We start from the raw sequence: 26,680 nt of genomic DNA on the forward strand, positions 1-26,680 counted from the left end.
TTGAAAATGCTATTTTTCCTCCATTGAATTATGTTTGTACCTTTGTCAAAAATCAGTTGGGCATAAACATGTGGGTCTACTTCTGAGTTCTCTATTCTATTCCATTGAGTTGTGTGTCTGTCTTTCCACTAATATCACATAGTTTTGGTTACTGTAACTATATAATAAGTCTGGAAATCAGACTAATTCCTTCTCCTTTGTTTTTCTTTTAAACAATATTTTAGATATTTTAGTTCTTTATACATTTTAGGATAATTTTATCTATATCTACAAAAAATCTTGATTGGATTTTGATAAGAATTGTGTTAAACTTGAATATACATTTGGGAATAATTGACACCTTTACTATGTTGTGTCTTCTAGTCCATGAACATGGTATGTCACTCAATTCATTTATGTCTTCTTTCATTTATTTTATCCTGATGTGTAGTTTTCAGCATACAAATCCTATACACATTTTGTTATGCTTTCCCTAAGAGTTTCATTTTGATTTTAAATGATATTTTATTAAAAATATTGGTATCCATGTGTTCATTGCTATATATAGAAATACAGTTAATTTTTATGTTTATCTTGCCGCTTGCAACCTTGCTGAACTCACTTATTAGTTTTTTTTTTTTTTTGGTGAGGTTCTTGGGATTCTATGTAGACATTCATTGTCATCTGAAAATAGGAACAGTTTTATGTCTTCCTTTATTATCTGTATAAATTTTATTTCTCTTCTTGCCTTATGGCACTGCCTAGAAAACTTCTAGTACTGTGTTGAATAAGAGTGGTGAGAGTAGATATCCTTGCCTTGTTCCTGACCTTAATGGGGGACACATTCAGTCTTTCACCATTTAGTATAATGTTAGTCATAGATGCTCTTTATAAAGTTGAGGAAGTTTCCTATCTTCCTAATTTTATGAGTTTTATCATGAATGGGTATTGAATTTTGTCAAATAATTTCTATGCTTTGATTGATATATATGATCATATAATTTTTCTTCTCTTTTTAACGTGGTGGGTTATATTGATTGATTTTCTAATACTGGACTTACTGTGAGTCCCTGGAATAAACATCATTTAGTCATTGTGGTGATTAGTTGTATGTGTCAACTTGACTGGGCTAAGGGATGTCCAGACAGCTGATAAAACACTATTTCTGGGTGTGTCTGTAAGAGTGTTTCTGGAAGATATTAGCATTTGAATTGATGAACTGAATAAAGTAGATAGTTCTCCCCAATGTCAGTAGGTATCATCCAATCCACTGAGGGCCCATATAGAACAAAAAAGCAGAGGAATAGCAAATGTGCTGTCTCTCTGTGTTTGAGCTGAGATATCCATCTTCTCCTGCTTTCAGACGTTGGTGCTCCTGGTTCTTGGGCTTTCACGCTCATATTGGGACTTACACCATCAGTCTCCCCATTGTAATTCTCAGGCCTTTGAATTCAGACTGAATTACAGCTTTCCTGTTTCTCCAGCTTACAGATAGTAGATTGTGGGACATTTCAACCACCATAACCACGTGAGTCAGTTCCTATAAAACATCTCCATATATATATCTTATTGGTTCTTTTACTCTGGAGAACTCTTACTAGTACAGTCATGTGTATAATTCTTTGCATAGACTGTTGAATTTTATTTACTAATATTTTGCTAGGGAATTTTGCATCTATATTCATGAGGGGTATTGGTTCATAGTTCTTTCTTCATATTGTCTTTGTCTGGTTTTGGTATCAGGATAATACTTGCCTCATAAAATGAATTGGGAAGCTTTCCCTCATTCTGGAAGAGATTGTGTAGACTTGTGTTAATTGTGGTAGAATTCTGTAATTAATCCATCTGGACCTGGGGAGTTCTCTTCTGGGAGTTTTTAAATTGCAAATTCAATTTCCTTAATAGTTATAACACTGCTCTATCTATTTCATGTTGGGTGTTAGGTTGTGCTTTTTGGGGAATTGGTACATTTCATTTAGGTTGTCAAATTTATATATGTAGAATTTTTCATAGTATCCACTTATTATCCTTTTGATATCTGCAGGGTCCCTTATTTTATTCATGATATCGGTAATTTGTGTTTTCTCTCTCTCTCCCTCTCTCTTCAGTCTGTTAGGCACTTGTCAATTTTACTGATCTTTTTTTTTAAATTAATTAATTTTATTTTATTTTTGGCTGCGTCAGGTCTTCGTTGCTGTGTGCAGGCTTTCTCTAGTTGCGGCGAGCAGGGGCTACTCTTCATTGTGGTGCATGGGCTTCTCATTGTGGTGGCTTCTCTTGTTGTGGAGCGTGGGCTCTAGGTGCACAGGCTCAGTAGTTGTGGCTCATGGACTATAGAGTGCAGGCTCAGTAGTCGTGGCACACAGGCTTAGTTGCTCTGTGGCATGTGGGATCTTCCCGGACCAGGGATCGAACTCATGTCCCCTGCATTGGCAGGCAGATTCTTAACCACTGTGCCACCAGGGAAGTCCCTATTGATCTGTTGTTGAAGAACTAGCTTTTGTTTCAGTGATTTTCTCTGTTGCATTTCTGTTTTCAATTTCATTGATTTCTGCTCTTTATTTCCTTCCTTCTCCTTGTTCTGAGTTTATTTTTGATCTTTTTCTGGGTTCTTGAGGTAGGAGCTTAGATCATTGATTTGAAACTTTTCCTCTTTTCTAATGTATTTAATGCTATGAATTTCCCTTTCAACACTGCTTTAGCTGCATCCTACATGTTTTGATATGCTGGGTTTTCATTTTCATTCAGTTCTATGTGTTAAAAAATTTCCTATGAGACTTTCTGATGGAGTATTTTTAAGTATGTTGTTTAGTTTACAAGATTTTTGAGATTTTTGGTTATCATTCTGTTATTGATTTCTAGTTTGATTCCATTGTGGACAAACAACACATTCTATAATTTCAATTATTTTAAATTCGTTGAGGTTTGCTTTATGGCTCAGGATATGGTTTATGTTGGTATATATTTAACAAGGAACTAGAAAATATAAAAAGAACCCATCAGCACTGAAGAATACAGTAACTGAAATGAAAAATGAACTAGAAGGAACTATGTGATACAGAAGAATGTATAAGCAATCTGCAAGGTAGAATAATGGCAATCACCCAATCAGAACAGAAAAAAGAAAAACAGATTTTAAAAAATGAGGACTGTTTAAGGGACCTCTTGGACATCATCAAGCATATGAACATTTGCCTTATAGGGGTCCCAGAAGGAGAAGAGAGAGAAAAGGGGGGTAGAAAATGAATTTGATGAAGTTATGGCTGAAAACTTCCCAAAGCTGAAGAAGGGAACAGACTTCCAGGTACAGGAATCAAAGAGAGTCCCAGACAAGATGAACCCAAGAGGTCCACACCAAGACATATCATAATTAAAATGGCCAGAGTTTAAAGAGAGAATTTTAAAGGCAGCAAGAAAAAAGGTGTCGCATATTATGGAACCCCCATAAGGCTATCAGCTAATTTTTCAGCAGACTTTGCAGGCCAGAAGGGAGTGGCATGATATATTTAAAGTTCTGAAAGGGAAAAACCTACACTTAGGATATTCAACTCAGCAGCATTATCATTCAGAATTGAAGGAGAGATAAAGAACTTCTTAGACAAACAAAAACTAAGAGTTCATCAATACTAAACTGACCCAACAAGAACTGTTAAAGGGTCTTCTCTAAGTGGAATTAAAAGCAACAATAAGAAGTAAGAATCTATAGGAAAGGAAAAATTCCTCTAGTAAAGGCAAATGTGTAATAAAAGCTGTGGATCAACCACTTACATAAGTGAGTACAAAGACTAAAAGACAAAAATTGTAAAATCAACTATAATTACAGTAAATAGTTAAGGGATAGACGTGAAGATATAAAATATGACATCAAAAGCACAAAATGTGGGGGAGGGGAGCAAAAAATGTAGATCTTTTGGAGTGTGTTTGTTAGATGACTATCAGCTTAAAATAAGTAGAGTAGTTGTAGATCAACATATGTGAACTCCATGGTAACCACAAATCAAAACCCTACAATATACACAAAAACTATAGAGAAAAGAACACAAGCATACCACGCAAGAAAATCATCAAACCACAAGGGAAGAAACTAAATGAAGAAGAAAAGAACAGAGAACTACAAAAGCAATCAGAAAACAAATAACAAAATGGGAATAAGTACATACCTATCAATAATCACTTTAAATGTCAATGGACTAAATGCTCAAATCAAAGACATAGGGATTGGATTTTTAAAAGACCCATCTATTTGCTGCCTACAAGAGACCCACTTCAGAGCAAAAGACACAGACTGAAAATGAGGGGATGGAAAAAAGATATTTCATGCAAATGGAAATTAAAAGAAAGCTGGGGTAGCAATAACACATCAGACAAAGTAGACTTTAAAACAAGTCTGTGACAAAAGACAAAGAAGGGCATTTTACAGTGATAAAGGGATCAATACAAGAGGATATAACATAAACACATATTCACCTAATATGGGAGAACCTAAGTATATAAAGAAAATAGATTGGGAGTTTGGGATTGACATATACACACTGCTATATTTAAAATAGATAACCAGGACTTCCCTGGTGGCACAGTGGTTGGGAATCTGCCTGCCAATGCAGGGGACACAGGTTTGAGCTCTGGTCTGGGAAGATCCCACATGCTGCAAAGCAACTAAGCCCGTGCACCACAACTACTGAGCCTGCACTCTAGAGCCCATGAACCACAACTACTGAGCCTGCATGCCACAACTACTGAATCCCGTGTGCCTAAAGCCCATGCTCCACAACAAGAGAAACCAATGCAATGAGAAGCCCACACACCACAATGAAGAGTAGCCCTCACTCGCCGCAACTAGAGAAAGCCGATGCGCAGCAATGCAGACCCAATGCAGCCAAAAATAAATAAATAAATAAATAAATAAATAAAATAACTAAGAAGGACCTACTGTAAAACATTTTTATAAATTTAAAAAAGAAAATATTAACAGACATAAAGGGAGAAATTGACAACAATACAGTAATAGTAGGGGACTTTAATACCCCACTTAAGTCAATGGACAGATCATCCTGACAGAAAATCAATAAGGAAACAGTGACCTTAAGTGACACATTAGACCAGTTAGACTTAATAAAGATATCTACATTCCATCCCCAAATAGCAGAATACACATTCTTTTCAAGTGCACATGGAACATTCTCCAAGATAGGTCACATGCTAGTCCACAAAAGTCTCAACAAATTTAAGGGGATAGAAATTATACGAAACATTTTTTCCAAACACAATGGTATGAAACTAGAAATCAATTACAGGAAGAAAAATGGGGATAAAAACCAAACACATGGAGACTAAATAATATGCTACTAAAAAAAAAATCAGTGGTTCAAGGAAGAAATCAGAAAACACCTCTAGACAAGTAAACATAAAAACACAACTTCCAAAATCTGTAAAGTGCAGCAAAAGCAGTTCTAAGAAGGAAGTTTATAGAGATACAGGACTACTTCAAGAGACAAGAAAAATCTCAAACAACATAACATACCATCCAAAGGAACCAGAAAAAGAAGAACAACAAAGCCCAAAGTCAGCAGAAGGAAGAAAATAATGAAGATCAGAAGGGAAATAGGGACTTGCCTCGTGGCGCCGTGGTTAAGAATCTGCCTGCCAATGCAGAGGACACGGGTTCAATCCCTGGTCCAGGAAGATCCCACATGCCATGGAGCAACTAAGCCTGTGCACCACAACTACTGAGCCTGTGCTCTAGAGCCCACATGCCACAACTACTGAAGTCCACACACCTAGAGCCTGTGCTCTGCAACAAAGAGAAGCCACTGCAATGAGAAGCCCACGCAATGCAATGAAGAGTAGCCCCCGCTCACTGCAACTAGAGAAAGCTTGTGCTCAGCAATGAAGACCCAACACAGCCAAAAATAAATAAATAAATATATATAAAAAGAGAAAGGAAATAAAAAATCGATCCCCCCCCCACACACAGAAAAGAAAATATCAGTGAACTGAAGAGCTGTTTTTTTGAAAGGACAAACAAAATTGATAAGCCTTTAGCCAGGTTCATTAAGAAAAAGAGAGGGAGGACCTAAATATACAAATAAGAAATGAAAGAGGAGAAATTACAACGAATATCACAGAGATACAAAAAATCATAAGAGAATTATGTGACTAGTTATATGCCAACAAATTGGACAACTTAGAAGAAATGGATACATTTCTAGAAACATACAATCTTCTAAGACTGAATCAGGAAGAAATAGGTAATCTGAATAGACTGATCACTAGTAGTTAAATTGAATCAGCAATCAAAAAATTCCCAGCAAACCTAAGCCCAAGACTGGATGGTTTCACAAGGGAATTCTACCAAAAATATAAAGTAGAGCTAATACCTGTCCTTCTCAAGCTATTCCAAAAATTTGAAGAGGAGGGAGCCCTCCCAAATTCATTCTATGAGGCCACCATTACTCTGTTGCCAAAACTGGACAAAGACACTACAAAACAAAACTACAGGCTAATATCTCTGATGAATATAGATGCAAAAATAATCAACAAAATACTAGCAAATGAAATTCAACCATATATAATATACACCATATATGGTGTATATCATACACCATGATAAAGTGGAGTTTATTCTAAGAATGCAAAGATGGTTCAGTATCTGCAAATAAATCAATGTGAAAAACCACATTAACAAAATGAAGGATAAAAATCACATGATCATCTCAAAAGATGCAGGAAAAGCTTTTGACAAAATTCACCATCCATTCATGATAAAAACTCTTATCAAAGTTGGTACAGAGGGAATATAGCTCAACATAATAAAAGCCATTTATGACACACCCACAGCTAACATCATACTCAATGGTGAGAAGCTGAAAAGTTTTTCTCTAAAATCAGGAACAAGACAAGGATGCCCAGTCTTGCCTCTTCTATTTAACACAGTTATCGGGAGTCCTAGCCACAGCAACCAGGCAGGAAAAAGAAATAAAAGGCATCCAGATTAGAAGGGAAGAAATAAAACCATCACTATTCTCAGATGACATGATACTATATATAGGAAACCCTAAAGTCTCCACCAAAAAACTATTAGAAGTAATAAATGAATTCAGTAAAGTTTTAGAAAAAAAAGATTAATATACAGAAATCTGTTGCTTTCCTATACACTAATAATGAACTATCAGAAAGAGAAAGCAAGAAAATGTTCCTGTTCAAAATTGTATCAAAAAGAATGGAACAACTAAGAATAAACAAAGGAGGTGAAAGACCTGTACTCTGAAAACTATAAAACACTGATGAAGGAAATTGAAGATGATACAAAGAAATGGAAAGATATCCTGTGTTCAGGGATTGGAAGAATTAATATTGTTAAAAAATTCCTATCTCCCAAAGCAATCTACAGATTTAATGCAATCCTATCAAAATAACCCATGATATTTTTCAAATAACTAGAACAAATAATCCTAAAATTTATATGGAACCATAAATGACCCTGAATAGCAAAAGCAATCTTGAGGAAAAGGACAAAGTTTGGAGGTACCACGCTTTCTGACTTCAGACTATACTACAGAGCTATAGTCATCAAAACAGTATGGTACTGGTATAAAAACAGACACATAGATCAATGGAACAGAATAGAGAGACCAGAAATGAAACCTAATATATGACAAAAGAGGCAAAAATATACAGTGGGGAAAAGGCAAGCCTATTCAATAAGTGGTGCCGGGAAAACTGGACAGCTAGATATGAGAGAGTGAAATTAGAACATTTTCTCATAACACATACAAAAGTAAACTCCAAATGGATTAAAGACCTAAATGTAAGTCCAGAAACCATAAAACTCCTAGGAGAAAACATAGGCAGAACATTCTTTGACATAGTTTAGCAATAGTTTTTTGGATCAGTCCCCTCAGGCAAAGGAAACAAAAGCAAAAGTAAACAAATGGGACCTAATTAAACTTAAAAGCTTTGCATAGCAAAGAAACCATTGACAAAACAAAAAGACAACCTACTGAGTGGGAGGAAATATTTGCAAATGATATGACCAATAAGGGGTTAATATCCAAACTATCAATATATAAACAGCTCATACACTCAATATCAAAAAAACCCCCAAGCAACCTGATTAAAAAGTGGACAGAAGACCTGAATAGACATTTTTTCCAAAGAAGACATACAAATGACCAATAGGCACATGAAAAGATGCTCAACATTGTTGCTGATCACCAAGGAAATACAAATCAGAATCACAATGACTACAATGAGATATCACCTCACACCTGTCAGAATGGCTATCATCAAATAGTCTACAAATAACAAATGTTGGTGAGGATGTGGAGAAAAGGGAACCCTAGTACACTGCTGGTGGGAATGTAAATTGGTGCAGCCATTATGAAAAGTAGTATGGAGGTTCCTCAAAAAACTAAAAATAGAACTACCATATGATCCAGCAATTCCACTCCTATATATATATATATATATATATATATATATGTATATATGAAGAAAAACACTAATTCAAAAAGATATATGCACTCTTACCTTCATAGCAGCATTATGTAAAATAGCCAAGGTATGGAAGCAAACTAAGTATCCATCAGAAGATGAATGGATAAAGAAGAAATTATATATATATATATATATATATATATATATATATATATATACTGAAATATTACTCAGCTATAAAAAAGAATGCATTTTGCCATTTGCAACAACATGGATGGACCTGCAGGGTATTATGTTTAGTGAAATAAGTCAGAGAAAGACAAATAGTGTATGTTATCACTTATATGTGGAATCTAAAAAATAAAACCAGTGAATATTGCAAAAACAGAAACAGATGCACAGATATAGAGAACAAACTAGTGGTTACCAGTGGGAAGAGGGATGAGGGAGGGGCAAGACAGGGGTAGAGGATTCAGAGGTACAAACTATTATATATAAAATAAATAAGCTACAAGTATATATTGTACAGCATAATGAATATGGCCAATATTTGATAATAACTTTAAATGGAGTATAATCTATAAAAATATCGAATACTATGTTGTACGCCTGAAACTAATATAATATTTTAAATCAACTATACTTTAATTAAAAAAATAAATATCCATCTCAAGATAGTACAAAAATGACAGGAAATTAAGCTCAAATAAAGGGGAAGGACTAAAACAATACAAGAAGAAATCATTGAAATAGGTTTCAGATTTGGCCTTCTAGGATATTTGCTACACCAAGATATACCTATTTGGGGGCAAGTTTACATTTATTTTTTCAGTCAGATAAATGAAGTCAAGTTATAGCCCTTTGGCTTGATGGTATAGAAAGACTGGCTTAGACATTAGCATGCCTGGGTTATAATCAAAGTTCTGCCATTGAACCACATGACCTCTTCATGCCTTGCTTGTATCTTTTTGTCAAATAGGATTATAATACCCAACTTATTTCATAGCATTTTAGATCTTGTTGTATTGGTATAAATCAGAAGACTAGGTAGAGATTTGAGCCTAGAATCATAGGTTCTAGCCCTGCCCCTTTTACCAGCTTTATGCCATTAGGTCACTTATCCTCAGTGTCTGTTTTCAGCTAGAAAATAAGAAGATTACACTCCCTCCTAGCTTTCTAAATTAAGAAGGAAAATTTAATTATCCCCATCTTACAAATGAGTGTATAGGTTACAGAGAAGCTAACTCAGTTGTCTAAGGGCATACAGTTCATTGGTCAGGGACAGGACTGGGAACAGTCAACATCTAAACATTTTTAAATTAATGCAGAATATGCTTGACAGAAAAGTGACCATCTACATGATATTATCTGAAGGACTGATAGTTTCTGAACTTTTTGCTCAACAATTATTCTTTTCTTGGCTTGCCATGGCATCTGAAATTTCCGTCTCTTCTCATTTCTTTAGGTTAAGCCACCAACGACCTTGTGAAAAACGCGGTGCCACACTGAAAAGGCACACCTGTGCCTAACCCACCACCGAGACTTCAGCACTAGTGCTTCGATAGTTTTGTTCCGGCGTGGAGCGGCAACTGAGTGAATGGAGCCCACCAAGGCTGTTTTCAGGTACTGAACAAAAGCCGAGTTAAGGCATGGCTTCTGAGATTTATGGGAGTCAGTGTCCCAGCTTGGTCAAGCATGAGTGAATTTTACGAGTCTTTTGGTGTGCTGTCAATGTAGATCATTAATGTGAAGAAACAACATTTTATAATTAGAATGAGTTTTTAAATTCTGCAGTATATTTCCTCTGTGAAATGGAGACCTGTCACTCAAACACCAAATGCAACTCGGTGTGTTAGGGAATTCTTAGAGAACTATGACAGTCGTTTCCATGATAGCCAGTGGCTGCTCATGCCATGGGCTCAGTCCTGTGGAGAGGAGCTGTTGCTGAACAAAGTTCCTGGCCTGGCCTCTGGAGTGGTCATTCACATGGGGGCGGGGTGTGGAAATTCCAAGTTTCACAAATGGGGTTCACAAAGCGGGTGCTAGAAATTAATGTGTATTACAAAGGCATAAATAGGAAGTAAGATGTGAAGTGGCTCTGGGAGAGAAAGCTGATTCATAGATTGGGGGTACTAAGATAAAGAGAAGGAGAGGAGGCGTCAGGACAAAAGTTAGCCGTACTCGTAGGAAGGGAATACAGAGGTCAGGGCTGTTTAAAGGTGAGATTAAGTGGAATGGATCGGATTGATGGAGTCAGACTGATCATCCTGATCTGGCATTTGTTTGAGCGTTCTTGAACTTTCATCTGTGTGTTTCCTTATAACACATATGCCAATACTGAAGGGGTTCAGTGACTCAGGGATCCAAATTCATGGACTCACTTTAAGGAGACAGATAGATGGGTTTCCAGCCTTGCAGCTATTTGGCTACATTCAGGTCCCACTTAAGAATATTACCCAGATTTAAGATAATCCTCAAAGGATTTTGGTTCCATTAAAAATTCTGAGCATAGGCTAGACATAATCCTCGATTCCTCATTTCATAAAATATAAAGGGAAATGGGTGCACACACCAGAACCCTGAGATAGCAGATGATTAGAAATAACTTGACTGGAATACTTTCAGACAAATAGAAATACATTTGAAATCTTTGGGTGACTTTTCATGTGGATTGGAGAAATGTAGTTTCTCCTTTCCTTTTGTACTCTGATACCAAAAAAAATACCTCTCTTTGACAGAGTATTATAAAAGCATTTATACTCGCCAATATTTATAGGGTGCCAAGGCCTGGTATTATGGATTCCTGTCTTGAAAGTCAGGGAAAAGATTTTAAGCATCCACCCAGCAGCAAACACTGCACTAGTTGCTTTGAAGTTAAAAGAAATGGAAGAGAAGGACCCTGTTCTTGTTAAGGAGTCAAGGCCAAACCTCTGAAAATATATGAAATATTACATATTAAATATATTGTGCTGTAATCATAATTGCTGGCATTTTTGTACCATGTCACGGTTTCAAAGTAGTTTTGCAAGCTTCTTTTCGTTTGATACTATCCATGTATGGAGTGTTTACTATGTGCCAGATATCATAAAATATTATCTCATTTAATCTTTCTAAGAATCCTCATTCTAAGAATTAGGCAGGTACTGTTATCTTTACAGATAAGATCTTCATGGCAGTTCTGATGGTAGTCCAAACAACCTTTTAACATAGTTTAGGAGACAGGCTCATGGAGGTTAAATGACTTCCTTAGGGTTATTTGACCTTAGTGACCTAGTCTTTCTTAACCTTTTCTCATAGGCTAGTCTACAATGATACCAGTGTGTGAACTTTCTGACACTAAATGTCTTTAATGTACTATTTTTAAACCAACACTTGGTTTATATCTTTATATCTAAGTCCAACATTTTATGTTAGAAGAAGTCGGATACTATGCAGTGGATTTATTCAATAATCTTTGTAGCCTCATAGATTCAGAATGAGACATGGAGGGAGAATTACTCCTCCAGACTTTAAGAGGGCAGCTAGATTTGATTAAGTGGAGAACTTTCTTAATGAGATGGACCCAAGATAAGAAACTTCTCCTGTTATCTGTTCCAGTGCAGTCTGTTTAGGCCATGTGATGGTGTGTGTGAGTATAGCTATCTTAGATTCGGTACTTGGAAATAAACTTTGAGACAGAGTTTCACGCAGAAAGTTTATTGCAAATGTATTCAGGAGAGACATTTGTAAGGCAGTGGGGAAGGCAGGACTGGGCTGAGGGAGAAACCTACCTGTAAAATTGATACAGCCATTATGGAGAACAGTATGGAGGTTCCTTAAAAAACTAAAAATAGAACTACCATACAACCCAGTAATCCCACTACTGCACATATACCCTGAGAGAAACCATAATTCAAAAAGAGTCATGTACGACAATGTTCATTGCAGCTCTGTTTACAATAGCCAGGACATGGAAGCAACCTAAGTGTCCATCGACAGATGAATGGATAAAGAAGATGTGGCACATATATACAATGGAATGTTACTCAGCCATAAAAAAAAACGAAATTGAGTTTTTTGTGCTGAGGTGGATGGACCTAGAGTCTGTCATACAGAGTGAAGTAAGTCAGAAAGAGAAAAACAAATACCGTATACTAACACATATATATGGAATCTAAAAAAACAAAAATGGTTCTGAAGAACCTAGGGGCAGGACAGGAATAAAGATGCAGATGTAGAGAATGGACTTGAGGACACGGGGAGGGGGAAGGGTAAGCTGGGACGAAGTGAAAGAGTGGCATTGACATATATACACTACCAAATGTAAAATAGATAGCTAGTGGGAAACAGCCACATAGCACAAGGAGATCAGCTCGGTGCTTTGTGTCCACCTAGAGGGGTGGGATAGGGAGGATGGGAGGGAGACACAAGAGGGAGGGGACATGGGAATATATGTATACGTATAGCTGATTCACTTTGTTATACAGCAGAAACTAACACAAAATTGTAAAATAATTATACTCCAATAGAGATGTTAAAAAAACCCCTACAATTAAGGCAATAATAAAGGAATAACCTAGAAATAGTAAAAAAGAAAGAAACTGACCTGTACTTCTGTGGCAGCGGGGCCCCAGCTGATGCCACAGGGAGCTCTGGAGCTTGGATGGCCCTTTAACGTTGTCCCATATTGAGGCATGGGGACCAGACCTTTGTTTCCCTTCATAAGCCAGTCATTGACTATAGGTCACCCCCTTGGAGGGGCTGTGATCCTTGGTGAGGCAGATCCCTGCAGCAGAGGGCAGTTCCCAGGGAGGAACTCAGCAGTGAGTCACCAGCACCTAGCCTTCTTAGCAGCTGGGGCGTGAGTGTGTTCATCCTGAAGAGGGGATGTGGGTGGAGTGCCTTAGTGTGCACTACAGTCCATCCCTTGTGCTACTCAAATCCACTTGATTTTTATAATAAATTTACTCTATCTGGGAAACTTTTTTTTAAAGTTTTTTTTTTTTGATGTGGACCATTTTTAAAGTCCTTATTGCCTCTGTTTTATGTTTCGTTTTTTTTGGCCGCGAGGCATGTGGGATCCTAGCTCCCCAACCAGAGATCGAACCTGCACCCCCTACATTGGAAGGCAAAGTCTCAGCCACTGGATCGCCAGGGAAGTACCCTGGGAAACTTTTTTTTTTTAATCAAATTTTGATTAGTCTTGCTTCCTGGGAACCTACAAATGAGGTTTAGTAAGAAATACTACAGCTCTTGTGGCTATAGTTGATCTCAAGGCTGTAACTAATGCTTGTTATTATCCTTTTTTATCATTCATTCTAGATTTCTCTCAACTCTGGCTAACCCCTCTGCTGGGCTAGGTGGCTTACCTCCCAGAGGGTCCTGAGCCCCTGGTTACTGTGCCCTTCTTGGGCTCTGTTCTTATCCATTTACCATTAAATGGTAAGCGTGGGACACGCAAGAGACTCCCCAGTGGACCACCTGATTGCCAGACACATTCTTCTGTACTTCCACTGTGTAGCAGAAGCGAAGCTCCCCCTGTGGGCCACGGTTAATCACTCTTGCCAGTGTGGTCGATTCCTTTGCTTGCTTGCTGGTCTCTTGGCATGAGGATCCCAAAGTAGTCGGGTGGCAGCTATAACTTAAAGTCCGAAGGGACTCCTACTGTGTCCCCAGATAAGAGCTTCTGTCCTCTGCAGAGCCTAGACTTGTGTGGATAGCATGTGGGTTATGGAGGCAGGGGTGGTAAATAGTTCCACCTCTTGGTTCCTGGACCCGTGTACTCTACCTGATGGGGACACAGTACCATGCACTGGCCATTTAGGGTATATACTGCGTCCTAGAGGATCCTGTGCCATCCTCACAGGATATCATCTCCAAGACGGCCCCTCAGCTGTGTCACTAAGAAGATGTTGCCCTGCTCGTTCAGGCCAGAGACTTCTCAGTGGAACAGTGTGTGATAGGAGCAGCAAGTCCCATGGTCACACGCCGGCTGCCACAGCACCTCTGTTGTGTAGTGGGTCCCTTGGTCTGAGGTAGTGTTTTGCAGAATCCCTTGTCGGTGGGTCAGATACTCTTGTAGGTCTTTGGATAGTGATACTGTCTACGCCTGTGGACAGGAAAGGTAAACACATACCTGGAATAAGTGTCTGTCCTATCCAAGTTGAATCACTGCCTTCCCCAGGGTAGCAGAGGCCCAGTGTGCTTGACTTGCCGTGAATGGCTGGCTGATTGCTTTGAGGGATGGTGCCACATGTTGGAGGTTTGGTGATATCTGCTGCGGGCACGTGGTGAGTGGGAGCCTGTGCTGTTGGTTTCGTGCTTAGGCTTCAGTGATCATGGCTGCTGTGTTTCATGCATTGTCCCAGCACTGGGGTGGCTGATGACAAAGATGGTCAGTTCACTCTGTCCACCTGGTTGTTTAATGTCTGCCACCAGAGGTGGTCTCTGGTGAGAATTAACATGTAATTCAAAGGTCTTCATCGTTCATGCCTTCTCCCATAGGTCATCCAAATGCCTCTTCCCAAACCTCTTTCACCCCAAGCTTCCAAATTATCTCCTGGCAGTCCCCTGACTAACCAGCTAGGCCATTGTCCATGAGCTAGTGTAAATTCTAGCCTCTGACTGCTTGTCTTTTTGCACAAACTGGAAGACTGGTGTATCACTTGAAGCTCTGCCCTCTGGGAAGACTGCCATCTTCTGGGCCTACTGAGTGGCCTATAGTACAGCAACATCATTGGGTCCAGAGAGTCCGTCACACAGCCATAGGAGAGGTGCCGGTGCCACAGTACCGGAGGGCGTGTGGATCTGTGCAACTCGCTCACACAGCCTACACGTACTCTCTGAAGTTGCTCATGCCTGATCCCTGTTGGATCACTTCCATGTTTTAACAATTTTTTTTTGGTCTCAAAAAGATATGATGGTACCGTGACATCTGGGAAAGTTCAAAGACCTAATATATTCTGTATTTCCTGGACTAAAGGTTAAATAGTAGCTTGTAAGAAAAAAAATGTTGGTATCAGTTACCCATAGTTCAGCTGCATCTAGGAAATTCAGCCACTCACTAGAAAGAGAATTTCAGAGAGTGCCAAAATACCTCCAGTGTCTAAGCAGATATGGCTGGCCAAAACTAAATTATGAAGGAGACAAAGTTTGTTTTTTCTTTTTATACAGTTTTGTACTTGAATGTTTTTATGGTAAAAATTGGAAAGTACTTGGGTTTTTGTTTTCAAAAGACTTGGATTAAAATACTAGCTCCAGTGCCTTCCAGCTGTGTGACATCAGGCAAATTATTCCTTCCTTCCTGTCTGAGACTCAATTTGCTAGCTAAATATTGTAATCAGTAGTACATATCTCATAGGGAGAGGATTAAATGAGATATTCTTTAAAATCATGCCTGGCATAAAGGATGTACCATTTACATGCTGAATAAATGATTGGAGAAATGATTGTTATTTTGAGCTAGTGTGTGTGGAGTACCCAGTGCAGTACCTGTTGTGAAGGAAAGATCAAGGGGAAGAGGAAAAAGGACATTTGAGCCAACTCCAGATGAGCTGGAGTTGGCTCAGATGTCAGAGTCTCTGCAAGCTGGGAGGTGGCAGGTACTGAGAATGTTCAGGAGCTCTGAGCCATCTAGAATCATCACCCTAAAATCACTGAGAAATTACAGGGAGACCGGGAGGCTTGTGCAGAGGTGGGGGGAGAATGATGGGCAATACCATTTTAAGGGGTGATCCTTGTGACATATTTATATTTCTTGAAACTCCTCTTTTCCCAAAATGTGTCTTGCGTTTGAGGTCCCTCCATCTAGACTTTGTCAACATGATGTCCCACCCCTCCTCAGCCTACTCCCTGGTTTGCTAGGCTCTTCTCCTCACTCCTCCTCTCTCCTGCACCTTTCCCAATATGTTTCTCCTATTTGGATGGTCCTCATGCCTTTTCTGTTCAACAAAATCCTTCTTATTCCATTTCATCCATTCTGCCTTCTGGGGTGAATCCCCCTCATGTGAACCCTCTCCTTCTTACTTTGTACCAAATAGTCAGGCGCCCCCCACCCCCACCCCAGTTAGCACAGGATGGATCTCTGCTTACCTCATTTATGTATTCCTCATTTCTCTGTGGAGAGTTTCTGGAGAGTAGCCATCACAGTGCTCAAAAAAGAGTACTGGCTCAATACATATTTGTTGGATAATTATCATTTGTCTATTTTTACCTTCCAGCAAATTAACAGGGAAGTCCCTGAGTAGAGAATCCTGATTCATTTTCAGAGTGTCTTTGGAGATACATGTTACTTCCCTGAGCCTCAGTTTCATAAATTGAGAGCATCGGGTATGATCACTAAGGTCCTTTTCAGTAAGAAAAGTACATGATTCTATGAAATATGAGGCAGTAACACATACGATATCAGTTCTTTGCATGGCTGACTTCTTGTCGTTCAGGTCACCTAGTCACTTAACATATGACTTCAGCTCTTAATTTTAGATAGTAATAAGTGCAAGGAAAGAATTGCCTTCCTCCCTCTTGCCTGCCTTCCTTCCTTCCTTCCTTCCTTCCTTCTTTCTTTCTTTCCTTCTTTGTTTATTTGTTTATTGTCTGTCTTCTCACTACAGTGTGAGCTGCAGGAGGTCAGAGCCCCTGTTTTGTTCATGGCTGTGTCCCAGCATCTATAACAGTGCCTAGCGGGTGCATAGTAGGTGCCCTGTAAATATTTGTTCAGTGAATGAATGAGGTCCATAAACTGGATCAATCCAATTATGTTTGCACTGTTAGTAGCCAGACTTCTTACCACTAGAAGAGTTCATCCCAGATCCCACCCAGAACTGCACATAGGTTGGCTGGGTAAATGGGCTTCCTCATTGCCAGCAAGTCCCAGGGTGGGAGCTGCCGCAGCACCTTGTTGTTCCTTTTGACTTTATATTGTGCAGTGGCTTCTTATAGCCCCAGCTTTGGGAACCATATGTGTTGGAGGCTCTAGCTCTGTGGAGAGGGTTTGAGGATTTGTTTCAATTTATGAGTTCTTTGGACCAGTCTTCTCTCCCTTTCACAGCAAGTCTGGAACCATAATTTAGTAAACCCTGTTGATACCTTTTCATCTGCCACTGGTTGGTTCATTACACTGTCTGGTTTATATGGGCTCCCAGGAGATTGTCAGCTCATTCGTATAGCGCTTCATTATTTTCAAAGAAACTAGTATTCACCGTTGAGGATGGCTGCAGATCTTGCTCTGCCGAGATTCTGGAGATAAAGCAGCTCTGCAGAGAAATGCTTGCTTGAGGCCCGGGGCTAGTGGAATTCAGTACATTTCTGAAATTGAGTGTTTCGGGTAGGGTAGTTGTCTGGAAGAGCTAGGACACCTAGGGTGGAAACAAATGTCAATTTTAGTTGAATTGTAGAACAAGGGCAAGGAGAGGGTGGGGAGAATGACGAATACATACCAGAGACTGAGTTATGCACAGTTATATCATGTAATCCCCTAGCAAAACAAAGGAGAAAACCAGTGCTCCTTGATTTAAATACCTGCCAGTGAATAGGTGGAGGTAATGACTCAGCACAGACCTGGCTGACATCAGAGGCCATGACTTTTTTCACTACACCGTGCAGTGCCCAGCACAGTGCTGGTGCACTGGGGAGTCTTTACTGAGTGAATGCACGAATACCGACCAAGCTTGGTTTGGTTTCTTTGTGACTTCCACTTTGATGCCCTCTTCTCCACTCCACTCCAGAACTGTTGGGCTGCTTAGCTCTCCTTCTGACTTGGGTGCTCCCCGTGAGCCTGTCACTCTCTTAACTCTCTGATCTATTTTTCACCTTGCACACCCAGCTCCCCACCCATCTAGACCCTCTGGTCACGTTCCTCCTCTTTTTAGGACCTTTGCTAGGAGGTTGGCAAAATAACGTGTGGCAAAATAACGTTCACGGTGCTCACTCTTCACCTCCCTCCTGGAAGAACTGCTTTCACACCAAGGTGTTTCTCTGATGGCAGTCATTTCAGGGGCAGCTGCAGTTAGGTAGAGGAGCTAGACTTTGGGTGGGAGGGAAGGCAAATGTCTTTCAAATCATCCTAGACCGTCTGCTTCTTGTTCTCCTTCTGCTGAATGAAGTAGAACTGGGAGGGAAACCGAGGTGCAAGGAGAGTGTGTGTTTGGGAGATGGGACAAGGGATTTAAGGGTGTTCCAGCTTTGAGGAAGGAACCAACAGCTGGCAGACCAGGACTTTTAAGTTTCCAATGAAGAAGAATGAAAACAAAATCTCTGCTCCCGACTTCTTTCCTTAAAGAATTTAATGAATAGAACGGGAATTTTGTTATCCTAGCCGTTTAAGAAAATGTGGCTCTGTAGATATCAATCTACCCCATCAGAAGAACCTATCCATCATTAACAGGGAGGTTTAGGGGCAGTTTTGATGCCCAACTTAAAGGCTCCAAAACCACGCACCAGTGGTGCCCACTTCACTCCACCTCCCAGCCTCGCGGGGGTGTCTGCTTACTGAAGACCAGCCTCAGGATCAGAAAAGTGTAGAAGCTGTGTGGCCACTCCTGTCTCCTCCCAATGCAAGAATCTCTCCAATAGTTTTTGATGTCATCTTGAAAATCTCCCGAGGCAGCCCATTCAATTGCTTTCAAGCCAATGGTTAGTAAATCCTCTTCCTACTTGTGACTGCCACCCCTTAGTCTGTGTTTGGCCCTGGGGAGGAGAACAGATTCAGTCCTCTGCCTCTGCCAGGCACAGCTCACCAGTCTCACTTCCTTGCTCAGCCTGCAAGAGAGTTCGTTATGCATGCAGCTCTTCAGAAGCACAAAAGGCAGTGTTGAATTAAACTCACAGAAGCAGTGCTTTCTAGCTCATGTCCTCTGACCCTCGTCCCCAAACACATAAATGTGGGTAAAGTATTCAAATGTGGATCACAGTTTTTCTGTGGACCGTGTGGCCGAGTCTCTGCCTCTGAGCCTCTGCAGCTTCATTCGGAGTTTCTGGCTCTATGTTCAATGACTCTAAGCACCATGGAAATAATCCCTGCTCTGTGTGTGTGTGTGTGTGTGTGTGTGTGTGTGTGTTGAGTGGTAGGGTGGGGGTAAGTAAGCAAGGAAGGAAGAACGCCAGAGATCTAGATTATTCTATAATTGACAAAGAAGGAAGACCCTTCTGAAGTTGTTGCAAAGTCCTCAAGTAAAGTCATTGCACATAACATGGTCATAGTCACTAAACTTGATTAATCATCGAGGGGAGGGGAGGGTCCAGCTTTCAAATGTTCTCTCTCTGGACACAGCATCATTTGTATTTTCAGTTGGTATTTACTGCATGTCCACTGAATGGATAATCCTGTCACTGATTCTACATGGAATGCGTTATCTAAGCCACCTGTGAGTTTGAGATTGAGAGAAAAGTCAGTGATACTAGTAAAATCATAATAATATTAGCTCGTTTAGTGAGTGCCGACTCATTAGACAGACATTGTATAATTCACGTAACCCCCACTCCAGCACCCCTCCCTGTAACATTACTGCAAAGTGGATATTATCAGAGGTTCTAAGAGCAGTCCATGCCAGAGCTGGGACTGGAGTCTAGGCTTTTCTGACACATAGCCTTGGTTCTCTCCGTGAAGCCACACCACTTTACCACAGGGACAGGAGCAGAAACCAGTCACAAGGCGGAAACAGCAATTTTGTGCTGAAAACACTGAGTTCAGCCTCACTGAGCATGCAAACATTTCGTGGAGTAGGTTTAGTCTAGGCAGACATCCTGGAAGAGGTGTCTCCTCAGCTAAATCGTACAAGAAATAGAGAGCTCGAATTCACGGGGAAATCAACTTGGGCTTGTCTTGGATTTGGTTTGCTTAGGGACCAAATGCACCTGATGAATGGAAAAGCTACCCCATTTCCTCTCCCCTCCCTTTTTCCTTCAGTCAGGAGAAGTCTAACTTAAAGGAAGTGGCGAGGGGTCCCCTCTTCCTGGTCTCTCGTTTTGCCTGTGCTGAGGTAGGTAAACGCATCTCCCTTTCATCTTCTTCCTGCTTCTCCCCTCAGACTGGAGTTCCCATACTGCACTTTGTGGTTTTCACTTAACGAATGTTAATGAATGGGATTGTAATCACCGGATTTTATAAATATCTCATCCACAAATTGGACCACAAAACCCAAATGAGCCAGCTGAGCATCTATATTCTGTGAGCCTGTGTTTTCCCCACAGTCTTAACCAAAGGATGTAAAACATGTTCTTGTTTTGAAGCTGTTCAGGCCCATGGGTGTTAGATGCTGAGGACAACTGCTGTTTGCCTGGCCTTAACTCAAGTGGCTTGTTGGGTATGAGCCTTTCACACAGTCCTGGGTGATGTAAGGGATTTAGGCTTGATCAATTATACCCTTTTCAAGTTAACGCTAGAAAAATGAGAAATTGATTTTTTTGATGAAACAATATTTTAGAAATTCCGGATATAAAAATGGGATTTGACCTCTCTTATCAAGTCAGCTATCATCATGATGATTACAGTCTACAATTATGCCATATATCGTATGTCATGGCCTAGTGCGACCAGCTTGTCAGATTTGTTCGGGGAGAGGGTAGAGCCATGATAAAGCATCCAGCTGCGACTGCTCTGTGGTGTGAAGGGGAGAACCCGGAGGACCCATCTTGTTCAGCAAATCTGCTGGAGTGAGAGCATCGTCAGACCTAAGCATCAGAATCTGACCGTCCTGCCTAATCTCTCTGCAGAGATCTAATAAGCAGAAACTGTACTGAATGATTTTTCTGGTGTTTCACGTTTTACTGGATATTTCTTATTTTTACACAATATGCTTCTATTACTGGGCCCAAATCATAACCAAACAATAAGCGAAGAGATGACATGTGTTGCAGACAGCCTATTGACTTCCTGATAGGTTAACAGCATTTTGAAGGTAGGACTAAGCTTTACTCACTTTAGCTCAGCACCTAGCACAATGCTTGGCCCATAGAAGGGACTTAATTACCGTTCACTGAATATTTGAAAATAATAGTCTAGCTTGGAACTATCTGAAGACTAGTTCCCAGGCTTCTCCACTGCAGTAACATGAAAGAGATCCCAATTCTTAAAAATTTACCAGTAAAAAATGTTGCTTGCTTTGGGTAAGTGACTATGTGCAAGGTGATGGGTTAATTTGAATGACCTGGTAAATGAAACAAAAGATAAATATCATGGGATGAGAATATGAACGATTTAGTTAAAAACCACTACCACCATACCTCTTCATATCTGGGAACATGAATGACTGTAACTTTAACTTTCTTAACTATTCACTCCCAGACATTGGGCCTTTTTTTCAATACCATTTATTTGATCACTGATTTAAAATGTCGTTATAATCACATACTGAATTCTTGGATCTGCTCTCAGAATTTCTGTTCTAGAACAGAATATACTGATTTTTTTCTGTCTACTCATTCACTAATAATACACTTTTAATTATGGTAACTTTCTATATGTTTTAATATCTGCCAAAGCTAGTCATTCATTACTAATTGTTTTCCAATAATGTTTTTGGTTGCTTTTTGCATAGATAGTCTTTAGGCTGAATTTAATAGTCACTTTGTCAAGTTAAGTTGTTTTTTGCTTGCTCTCTGCCTTCTATTCCCAAAATCTGGTTGGAACTCTTATGGGAACTGTGTTAAATTTATTTATTAATTTGTGAGAAAATTGACTAATTTATGACGTTACATCTCTCAATTTGTATATCTCCCACTATGGAGGCAACAATACAGAGTATAGCGTGGAAACAACCAAACTAAGAATCAAGGTGTGTGAATTCTAGTATCTGCCAAGTTATAACTATGTGCCTACTTATGCTGCAGTTTTCTCATCTCAGACGTGGAAAAACATAAATACCTTTACATATCTGAGGTTTTAATACTTCTGGGGCTTTTAATGATGTTCTGTCCATTGTTTGACAGAATATAGGTACCCTCCTCTCAATTCTAGGATTTTGTGTTGCTAAAAAATGAGATTATAGCTCAATACATAGAGGACTTCTAATTCTTGTTAGGGAGCAGGAAGTTCCAAGAGACCACTGCCTCCACCCCAAAAGGTGAATAAGTTAGGTAAGCTATAGAGTCATAACTTTAACAACTCATCAGACACAAGGCTCCACGAAGAACTATGAGAAGTAATAAATGAATTCAGTAAAGTTGTAGGATACAAGATTAATATACAGAAATCTGTTGCTTTTCTATACACTAATAATGAAAGAGGAAGGAAGAAAATAATCCTATTTAAAATCGTATCAAAAAGAATAAAAATACCTAAGAATAAACTTAACCAAGGAAGTGAAAGACCTGTACTCTGAAAACTGTAAAACACTGATGAAGGAAACTGAAAATGATACAAAGAAATGGAAAGCTATCCCATGTTTGTGGATGGGAGGAATTGTTAAGTATTGTTAAAATGTCCATACCACCCAAAGCAGTCTACAGATTTAATGCAATCCCTATCAAAATATCCATGACATTTTTCACAGAACTAGAACAAATAATCCTAAAATTTATATGGAACCACTAAAGATCTCGAATAGCCAAAGCAATCTTGAGAAAAAAGAACAAAGCTTGGAGGTAACATACTCCCTGACTTCAGACTATGCTACAAAGCTACAGTCATCAAAAGCTTTTTCACAGCAGAAGAAACCATAAACAAAATGAAAAGACAACCTACTGAATGGGAGAAAATATTTGCAAATGTTATGACTGATAAGGGGTTAATATCCAAAATACATAAACAGCACAAAAAACCTCAGAGAGCTCAGGACAGACAGAAACTTAAGGGAAATACAATTCAGAAGAATTAACCTGTTTCTAGGAGGGAAGAGCAGGGCAGTGGGAGGGAGAGAAACATGCTAGAGGCAGGGATAAGAAGCCAGCTTAGCTTCAGATAACCTAAAAAAATTAAGTGTTTTATTGATCTATAATTAACATACATTTCAAATATTTGAAGTGTAAAATTTGATATGTTTTGACATTATTATATACCTATGAAGCTATCACCACAATCAAAATAATGAAGTTTCTTTGTGTCTCCTTTGTAATCCTTCCTTCTCAACCCACCCTCCTCACCCTGCCTGCATCCCCAGGCAATCAATGATCTGCTTTTTGTCAGTATGAGATTAGCTTGTATTTTCAAGAACTTTATGTAAATGGAATTAAGCAGTATGAACTCTTTTAGGTTTAATTATAATTATTTAGAGGTTTACCTATATTGTTGACTGTGTCAATAGTTCATTCCTCTGTATTATGGGGTAGTATTACCTTGTATGGCTATACCACAGTTTTTTTCAGCTTGTGTAAGTCTCTGGCAAAATCTTTTTCCTGAGAGTGGACCTTTGTTATGGATAAGGCTCTGGTTGGGTATATTCAAAATGATCACTCTTCCTCTCCCCCTTCTAGAGCTATAAACTGTATGATTCCTTTTGTATGAAGTCTAAGAACAGGGAAAGTAATCCATGGGGATAGAAACCAGATTGTGTTTGTCTCTGGGGCAGGATAATTGACTGAAAGGTGATAAATGGAAATTTCAAGATTGACTGAAAGATTTTATATGTTGTTTTAGGTGTCAAAAGTCATTGAACTAGGGCTTCCCTGGTGGCGCAGTGGTTGAGAGTCCGCCTGCTGATGCAGGGGACATGGGTTTGTGCCCCGGTCCGGGAGGATTCCACATGCCGTGGAGCGGCTGGGCCTGTGAGCCACAGCCGCTGAGCCTGCATGTCCGGAGCCTGTGCTCCGCAACGGGAGAGGCCACAGCAGTGAGAGGCCCGCGTACCGCAAAAAAAGAAAAAAAAAAAAAGTCATTGAACTAAACACCTAATATTTGTGTACTTTATTATATGTAAATTATACTTCAAAAGAAAAATCCTGCCTATAGATATGGAAAAACACAGTAATGTTAGCCAAGTGTCTGTAGTCATGGAGATCCTGATGAACGGAGATACCAGCACAAGCCTAGATGAATAGCTCGGGAGAGGGAAGTTGGTGCCCAACACTCACTTCGTGAGCTTGCATCAGTCACTTCACTTCCCTGGGTCTTAGTTTCCTCCTCTATGGAAAGAAGTGGCTAGAACAGGTGATCAGTAAGTAGCATGATCTTATATATTGTCCACATCATGCCATTCTTGAGAGGGAGGTGAAGCTCTCATACTCATGAAGCCAGGAGAAGAGTGGTAAACTGCTCCTCTCCTGGGCAGATGGGGAGGAGTTATTATCCTATCAGATAGGGTCTCTTAAATGGCAAAGTGACATTTTGTGAGGTGACAGCCTCGGTGTCAGCAGCAGTCTAGATCTAGGAGTTGTATCTTATGTGTGATCTCATGGCTTCTGTTTGATCTCTTGATGTGTCAGGATTTGTCAGCATAGCTGCTTGCAGGTCAGTGAGAGAGGTTTTTATTTAGAAAAGCCTCTAGTTCTTCCAGTCAATGGGCTGCTGCCTTCCACTTCTATGGAATAATAAAGACTTTCTAGTAGTAAGACATTGACATTTCTAGGTTAAAAACTGTTTTTGAAATGAAGCTAATTCTCAGTAGGATGAAAAATGGATCCTGCTTTCACCTGTTCTGATAACATGAAAATAGTGGGCCTCCTTTACAACAATCACCTTATTTTTTCACTCTTTGGAGGCAACCGATTAACCTGTATTTATAAAACTCATAGAGATTATAAGCTATTAGGGTCACCTCTGTGCTGCCAAAGCTTTGAAGGGACTGAGAAGAAGGTTCTAAGTGACTAGGGTTCTGGCCACTCTGAAAAATAACAATGTCAGTTTGATGGACTTCAGTTCTCTAAAAGAGACATCTCACTAGAATCCATTCCTAGAAAGAATCCAGTGGGTACTCTACATTTGTATATAGAAGTGATGGGGACTAGAAGACATCTCGGAGGTGCCTGGGAAGGGCTCCCACAGTCAGTGAGCTGTCCCTCAGGTCCTAGGAAGGGAGTGGGACTTAGATAAATAAACAACTGTATTTGTAAATAAATCTAGTCTCTCAGATGGTCAGAGCAGGAGGCAGCTGTCTCATTTGTATGCTAAATAGGACCTCTTTGTCCCCACACATGCCCCAGTCGGTGGATCCTGTTTTGAGAATCAGGAGGGGAGATTCTAATTCTGGGTTTGCCCTGGGAAGGTCAGATTGCCTGGTGGTTTAAGTGCATGGGCTTCATTAGCATGACCTTTGGAGGTTGGTAACCACCTGAGAGGATGGTAGAGGAGATAAAATGAGATGTTTCAAAATCCTTTGGCGTACTCCCTGGTACATCGTTCTGTAAATTCCAATACTAGAAAGTTAGATTCTCAGGTTCTGCGTGGCGCCTCCTCAGTCCTCAACCTTTTTCGTGCTGTTGGATCTCTTTGACAGTCTGGTGAAGTCTGTAGACCATGTCTCATAATTTAAAAAATGCAATAGTTATATTGCATATAACTATCAAAATAGTGAAAACAAAAATTTTGATATAGTAATATATTTTCTTAAATTAATGCATTAAATGAGATCTAGTGGTGGCTTTAATACCCATTTATTTCGAAGTAGTGATGAACATATATTAAAATATCTGCTGCAATTTAATGTATTAAAATATCTGGGATTTCTATTGGTAGCAGAGTCACAGATATTGCTAATATCACTGTGATTTGTTGCCTATTTTCATAATTGAAAGCAATTTGTAAATTTCAATTAGAGATTAGTCAAAATAAAGATGTAATTTGTTTTCCATCTAGATTCAGGGACCTCTTGAGTTCTGTTTAGGGAGAACAACTGTTTCCCAGGACTCTTGGGGATAGTCCTATGCAAACTGGGACAGTTGGTCACTTGGACCCCAGGTTAAGCTCTGGGAGCTTCATAGTAAGATGTAAATTTCTTTCTTAAAGGCAAGATATTACCCTACTATTACCTTTTCATCTATCAGGAGGAATTCGAATTAGCTTCAATGACCAGACTTATCCGATGATATATTTCCTCTAAATCTACTTTGCTTTAATTAAAAAAAAAACTTTTTTGTTTTAAATTTTCAGTAGATCCTATTGTGTTTTCATTGTTGCTGTTGGAATGCTGACACGTGCATCACTGATTACAGATAACAATGGTTGTTTCAAATCTAAGCAGTTGCCTTTTGGTTAGAGGAGTCTGAAAGCCAAGTACAGCTTAGGGGTGGGCACAGAGAAGCCATGCAGCCCACTATGGCACGGGGCGGAGGAGGTGGGTGCCGACAGGGGTGCAGGAAGCTGAAGATGCACTTTGTTTCTGATGTCCTTGTGCTTTTCTCAGCACGATCGTGCAAAGGG

At 39.6% G+C, this 26,680-nt stretch overlaps 1 long non-coding RNA gene across 1 annotated transcript in view; it reads left to right on the forward strand.

Annotated features, from left to right (window-relative positions):
- LOC309970542 overlaps positions 1-26,680 on the forward strand; it is a 112,242-nt gene that overhangs the window by 9,547 nt on the left and 76,015 nt on the right. The window contains exon 2 of the long non-coding RNA XR_014326690.1: positions 9,881-10,038. This is a non-coding gene — a long non-coding RNA (uncharacterized lncRNA). The remainder of the gene's footprint in view (positions 1-9,880; positions 10,039-26,680) is intronic.

This window comes from Leucopleurus acutus (assembly GCF_964270905.1).
Source record: "Leucopleurus acutus genome assembly, chromosome: 13".
In the NCBI taxonomy this organism is placed as follows: domain Eukaryota; kingdom Metazoa; phylum Chordata; class Mammalia; order Artiodactyla; family Delphinidae; genus Leucopleurus; species Leucopleurus acutus.